The 7,439-nt window shown below is 38.5% G+C and overlaps 1 long non-coding RNA gene across 1 annotated transcript; it reads right to left on the reverse strand.

Annotated features, from left to right (window-relative positions):
• Nucleotides 1–2,387: 2,387 nt before the first annotated feature.
• Nucleotides 2,388–3,017, reverse strand: LOC109090135. Its single transcript, XR_006156540.1, has 3 exons — nt 2,855–3,017; nt 2,642–2,748; nt 2,388–2,548 (listed from the first exon to the last, which is right to left on the reverse strand). It is a non-coding gene; the product is annotated as an uncharacterized LOC109090135 (long non-coding RNA).
• Between the last annotated feature and the right edge of the window lie 4,422 nt (nt 3,018–7,439).

Raw genomic sequence — 7,439 nt, forward strand, 5'->3', positions numbered from 1 at the left:
TTTTCTAATTAGAATCTGGTCGTCTTCCACCAGGGGTGCTTGAAAGCAGAATCAATCATTGAGGCACAGACAGTTCAGGATTTGTTTTGTATTACAGTGGACAATTGTACGTGATAGACAAAACAGAAATCCTTCTTAATAATCTGTGCAAGATTACACATGCTGCAGAAATCTTCAGACATTAAGAAATTCTGTTTGATAGAATTTATTGTTTTAAGAAATGTTATAAATCTGCTCGATGTACATAGTTATGTTCAAATTAGGCACAAGGATTGATTTGATATTAATTTGTGATTATTAATGCCATATCACTCTGAGCAGAGCGTTTTCTGAATTTCACTGCACGTATGACTACAGCAAAAATAAAGCACATGAGCATAGTTACCACACACAGAGAAATGACAAAAACTGTCAAGTTAATGTCTGGGTTTGATATGCCTAGAGGTTTTGGAGCAGGGAGGATCTTTGAAGCTTGAGCAATGTTGGAGGTTTCAGATTTTGCTTTTTGTTTGTCCTCCGACTGAACTGCGAAGAAGAGTGTGGTGCCATTTTGGATTGTGATATTGAGATTGAATGAATGTTGTTCAACAGATCCAGCCTTCTGAGGTGAGACAGCAGTTGTGTTGACTGCATGACCATTGCTGAAGTTGAATTGAAGCATTTTAAGGTCAAAGCTCCACCTGATCTCATAGGATTTAGCTTAAGGGGGAAAAAAAGAAAAAAAAAATGCAGTGCAAGACAATTAAATACATATAATTTCATGATGTAACTTTAAAACAACTTTTATTTTGTCAGCGAAGATGTTAAACAAATGAAAAACCTTTTAAAGACTGGTATAATTGTATGATTTACCTGTCCCTTGGTCGAGGTCCTCACCAGGAGCTGTCCAGTTGAGAAGCACAGTGTCCTCCTGGATCTCAGCACTCAGATCTGTGATTCTGTTAGGAGGGAAATTTGGTGGAGCTGTGCCTGAAAGAGTCACCTCAAAACTCTCTCCGGTGGCTGTTCTAGTGAAGTTTACAACCTCAAGTGGTTCATCAGAAACTGGAGGCTTTGGAGGGTTCAGGTGCACTACAATTGAAATTAACTGTAACTGAATCATTCACACAAACGTTTTGTTCGAAACACAGTTTCATTCAGGAACAAAACTTTTTGACTGACAAGCTGCATTCCAGCTGACATGGTCCCTATGTAGTGTTTACTGCTTCCTATTCACTGAACACAGGATATCTGTTGAAGTCTACTTGACAAAATGCATTCATTCCGGACAACCTGTAATTCTATCAAACATGAAAAGTTTGTGGTATGATGACATACTTCTGTAATCATAAATAATTCCTTAATATAATTTGTCATGATACTTTTTAATATCTAATATGAAAATAAATGTAGTTTGGTTAAATGTTTGATGGTTGTATAAAATGGTGTAATAGCCTGCCAAGTGATTTATTTAGGAATTAACTATTTATAAAAGCAATATATATATATATATATATATATATATATATATATATATATATATATATATATATATATATATATATATATATATATATATATATATATTTACACAAACTGAAAAAATATTATCTCAGGTTTTACCATTTAACACACATCCATGGACATATAGGGCAGCAAATCTGGTTTGTCCATCTTGATTCTTCACTCTTACTTTCAAGCTGCTTCTCCCGTTTACCATCTTTATGAAATATCTGGAATAGATTCCATCATCTTTGATAGCATCTGCTCCTGTAAAAGATGGATCTCTGATTCATTTGTCAAAGTTGGGAAAAAGTACCTTACACTTTATTTTTACTTTACTTTTCTATTTTATTTTACTTTTAACATACTTTATTTTGGCTAATTTACCTGCTCCATTGTCCAGCAGTTGTAATGTTTGAGGAGACCCAGTTTCTGACTCCAGTGTAGCCCACACTTCAGCATTTATTACAGGCCTGTAATTCTGACTAACCTCAGTAAACACTATCATGGGTTTAGTGCCGTCACTGGACTTCTGATTCATGTGGGTTTTGACAGTGATAGGAGGAACATCAGCTTGTGGTGCTTGACTTGTTACTGTTAGAGTGATAGCCTGATTTGTTGTAGCTTGGATACTGTACTTCCAGTCTCCAGGCTTCAAAACATATTAAAGTAAAAGCAGATCAATAAGGGTTTGCTGTAAGTGTATCAACTGAATCATCAGTAATAAACTCCATCTAAAGTTGTTGTTGAATGTTTATCTAAAACTCCTAGACCAGATGCCTTGTGTTACGATAATTCATTTACATGTTTATAGTTTATAAACTATAAACTAGTTCATAAAGGTTATCATACCTCTGCAGTTCTTGGAACTTAAAAAGACTGTTTTCAGAGATCCATCATGATTCATATTTGTCTGAGTGTAGGTTAAGCCACTTGGTGACTGTATGTAAATGATAGGAGAACTTAGTTCATATATTATTACAAAGCTGGTTTTGTTCCCAACAGTCTGATCCACTGATACTGTGCCATTGAACCAATCAGATGTTCTTTCTCCAATACTCTCTAGCTGAAGGAGTACTAAAATGAATATGGTTAAAATACTCATAATATTGATGACACTCCCAGAGTAATAAATGTATTGTGGGATCACTTGACACACCTGAACTGGTTCTTTTGTGTAATCTCCAGTTGATAATGTAAGTGAAGCAAATGCGTCCATTAACTGGTTAGATGTGGTCTTATCATTGGGTGATAAAAATTTCCCCCCTGTGTTCAACATATCACATTTTTGCATTTAATAATAAGCTGCATTTAATAATAAAATACACTGAGACAGATACAGTAAGTTATTAATTGTGCTGATATCACTTACCAGTTTTGTTCGCCATTTCCGTCAATTCACGAGCTGCACTGTTACTAAAAGCTAGTGTGTGTATAATGGCACCGCTTTGTATTGCAGATGGAACACAAACAGCAATGTTGTCTGTTGCCTGACCATCTGTCAGAAAAATTATTTCATCTCCTAATGCATCCCCATTGTCTGCTTGAATTACCTGAAGAAAAAAAGCATCACTGACATAGAACAAACTCTATATACATATAATACACACATAAAAATCCATACTAGTACAATTAATACCTGTAAGCCTTGACTAAGGCCCAAGCACATGTTTGTTGATCCACCTGCTACTTTTGGCAACAATATGATAAGATTTTCTTTTGTGGTGTCACTGTCAATAGTAGTCAAGGGGCTCAGAGTAGAAGCATAAGTACTAAACTGTACAATTCCAACCCTGGCTTCATACTCAACGATGTTCCGCAGGAAATGTGTGGCAGCTTGTTGCTGTTGAAGAATTCTAGAGCCCTAGAAAATGGGTGGAAAAAAACTTTTTTAACTTATTTAACTGACTAATTTCAAAGCACTGGTAACAAGAAAAGGTTGTCATGGCAGCATCTTTGTTTTTGGATGAAGTTGTCTGTTATTACATACTCCCATGCTTCCTGAGACATCAAGGATGAGGCAAACGACCCGTTGCTTTCGCTGCACAACTTTAAAAGATGGTGGTGGTGGAGGGGACTGCAGTGGTTTCAGAGAACGAAGTGCGTCTTTATCCACAGAATCCTCAAATATTACTTGCTACATTTTTTATTCCACATTTCTTGTTTTGCATGTTTGGAGCTTCATAATTGTGCTCATTTTCATGACAAAATGCAGTCACCTGAAAATAGGATTTCCTTTGTAAATTGTCAAATACCCAAAATGGGCTCAGTTTCTGTAAAAGGCAATTTTTTTTAATTAATTTATTTATTTTTAATTTGAAACTTTTTTTTTTGTTTTAATTCTAATGGTTACAACTTACAGCTAAGGGAAAATTAAAGCAACACTATGTAGATTAGATTAGATTCAACTTTATTGTCATTGCACATGTAAGGTACAAGGCAACGAAATGCAGTTAGCATCTAACCAGAAGTGCAATAAGCATTAAGTACAGAATATACAATGTCTACAATATATTACAAATGTACAATAAATATACATATAAGGCAGTATTATGGACATAATTTACAGATTTTAAATATTATCAGCATGATATACAGATAGGTGTACTATGAACATACTATACAGATGGATTATGTTAAAGTGTATGTACATTATGAACAGAAACTATAAACATATGAACATCATTTACACTGGTGCAATGGACGGTAAAAATGCATAGAAAATATTCCATTGTGCAAATGGATTACTCAGTATCCTGGATGAACAGGCAGTATTGCAAGTAATAACAAGTTTACTGTTTATGCTTGTTTGTAAATAAATAAATAAATAAATCAGATGTAGTGATAAGGAGGGGTGAGGAGTCTGTGTATTTGGTGGGTGTGTGGGGGTGTGTGTGTGTGGGGGGGGGGGGGGGACTGTCTCTGAATCTGCGGGTCCTTGTCCGGAGGCCTCTGAAGCACCTCCCGGAGGGCAGGAGGTTAAACAGTCTGTGGTCAGGGTGAGAGGAGTCCTTAAGAATGCTGCGAACTCGACGTAGACAGCATTTCCTCTGGATGACCTCAAAAGCAGGAAGAGGTGTCACTGTGATGCGTTGGGTGTTTTTCTCCACCCTCTGCAGTCCCTTGCGGTCAGCAACTGAGCAGTTCCCATACCAGACTGTGATGCAACTGGTCAGGATGCTCTCGATCACACACCGGTAAAAGTTTACCATGATGGCTGAAGACATCTTTTTAATTTCCAAGTGTGTGAGTGCAGAGTGCAGCACTGTGCATACTGCATTATCTGTGCTCCTATTTCTACAGTAGGCAAATTGGTGTGGGTCCAGTGTGGGTGGGAGGCAGTCCTTGGGGTGTGCTAGGAGTGTTTCGGTATTGGCACACATGTTGGCACAGTTGCTTGGGTGAGGGACAGGTTGGAAATGTCTGTGAAGACCCCTGCAAGCTGCTCTGCACAGCAGCACATGACCTGGAATGCCGTCCGGGCCAGCAGCCTTGCGTGCGTTGATCCGGCTCAATGCAGTGTGGACATCTGTGGAGGTGAGTTTAAGGGGTTGGTGGTTTGCTGGGTGTGTGATTTTGATGGCCGTCTTCTTGCTGTCACTTTTGAAGCGAGCAAGTCATTTAGTTCGTTAAGGAAGGATACGTCTGTGACCATTGGAGTGGAGTTGCTTGACTTGTAGTCACTGATGATTTGTATGCCCTGCCACATGCGTCGGAGGTCAGAGTTGGAAAAGTGTTCCTCTACCTTCAGCTTGTAGCAGTACTTGGCCTTTTTGATGCCCCTTTTCAGGTTAGCCCTGGATTTGCTGTAAGCCTGAGCGTCATCTGACCTGAAGGCAGTGTTGCGGGCTTTCAGCAGGAGTCGCACCTCCTTGTTCAATCCATGGCTTCTGATTAGGGTATGTTGTGATCTGTTTTTCTGTTGTAACACTGTCAATGGTGGTGTTGATGTAATTCAGTACAGAGGAGGTATAGATATCAATGTCCGTATGAGAGCCACAGGCAGCCTGAGAAGCAAACATACTCCAGTCCTTGTATTGAAATCTGTCCTGAAGTAAAGAGTCTGCTCCAGTTGGCCACACTTTGATGGTCCTCACTGATGGCTTCACACTGTTGATGAGGGATAAATACTTAGGGGTGAGAAACAAAGAAAGGTCAAAAGACTTGTCTCCTCTGGTGTGGCGGGGTTGCGGTGTAAGCTCCATCAATGTTTGTGTAAACATGATCCAAAGTTTTGTCTCCTCTGGTGTGGCAGGAAACATGCTAATGGAATTTGGGGAGCACTGTCTTTAATTTGCAGTGATTAAAATCATCCGCGACAATAAAAGCAGCCTCTGGGTGAGCAGTCTGTTGTTTACTAATGGCCGCGTGAAGTTCGTTCAAAGCAAGCTTGGCATTAGCATCTGGTGGAATATAGACTGCAGTTTATAATGGTGGAAGTGAACTCCAGCGGCAGATAAAAAGGTCTACATTTAACCATGAGAAACTAGGTTAGCTGAGCAGTGTCTCCCAACAATGACAGTGTTCGTACACCAAGCTTTGTTAACATAAATGCACAATCCACCACCTCTTGTTTTGCCGGAGTCATCTGCTGTTCTATCTGCCTGGAGCGTGTAGCGTCCGGCTAGCTCAATAGCATTATTGGGCAGAGGCGTGTCTACCCCAGGTGATTTTAGTAAATTTCTAACTGCATCTGGCAGTGGCGGATCCGGGCATATGTAGCTGCCTAGGGCCGCTTTCTTCTCCTCTTTATACTTAATTTTAGGCGGTTTCTATAGCGTGATAAATGACAGATATCGAGAGCACATAATGTTACGTGATCCATGTAATGCGCGAGCACGAATCTCCACTCACAAGTGGATTTCCTTCACTCACACAAAACTGGATGTGTGCTTTTAAATATACATTGTTCTTCTATGAATTGGCTCTGCTTTTGCTCAGAGATTACGTGTATGCTCAAACGTTCTTGCATCACTGAAGACTAGAAGCGCTTTTTTTCTAATTCAGATGAGGAGTAGGCTTATCTCATTAAATGGAAGCAAGCTGATTATAGTCAGCCTTCTTTAGTTATTTATTTTATTAATAGCCTACTTATTTTAGTTAGGTTCTTAACTTATAAATATGCATTTATTCAATTGTTTTATTAAGTGCATTTGTATTTTGTTGTTTTTGTATATAGTTTTGCAATAAAAGCGTATTAACCAAGTTCCAGAAATAATCACTGAGGGTGCTTCTAAAATTAGTGAGGGGTGCTCTAGTCTTAATGCCCATTTTCACATCCCGTCTATTGCTTTGGTCATCATTGTGTCAATCACTGCTACTTCGAGAGTGAATCCCACATAAATATGCAGATGTCATTCCTGAAACTTTGCAATGTGTGTGTGGCTGAAAAACAAAGTTCTACATTTTAAATGGATCACTAGAAAGCTTGCAAAGAGTGCTCTTTACCACTAAAAGCTGTCACTCTTTGTTTAGTGAGTGTATACACGATGTATTTTAACATACATCGTGCCGCAAACCATAACCCTGGTGGACATGGATTTTTTGGAATCCATGTCCACCGAACAGGTAAAGCAGCCCATGTTACACTATGTTCTACAAATATAATTACATAGTTTTATTTATTGTTACTCCAGAACTGAAAACTACAATGACAAAAGAACGGTAGTATGCTAGTCTAGGTTTTTTTTTTTTTTTTTGCTCGCATAGTTCGTATGTAGCATTGTTTGCAAAGGGTATAATTTGTATAATAGAATAAAATGTTGTCCACGAAATCATTTAGCCATAATGTCCATAATAGCCTATACATCGGACATTGCCATAAGTTTATAAGGCTGTAATAGAGCTTCTTTATTTGAATAATGTTCAGACATTAGACTGGGGAATTAGTTTTTGGATCTTGGGTGTGGAAACAGACATGGTACACATGGTTACAGCCAGTGTCCGAAAACTATTCA

The sequence above is a fragment of the Cyprinus carpio genome, chromosome B15 (genome assembly GCF_018340385.1).
Source record: "Cyprinus carpio isolate SPL01 chromosome B15, ASM1834038v1, whole genome shotgun sequence".
NCBI classification, from domain to species: Eukaryota; Metazoa; Chordata; class Actinopteri; order Cypriniformes; family Cyprinidae; genus Cyprinus; species Cyprinus carpio.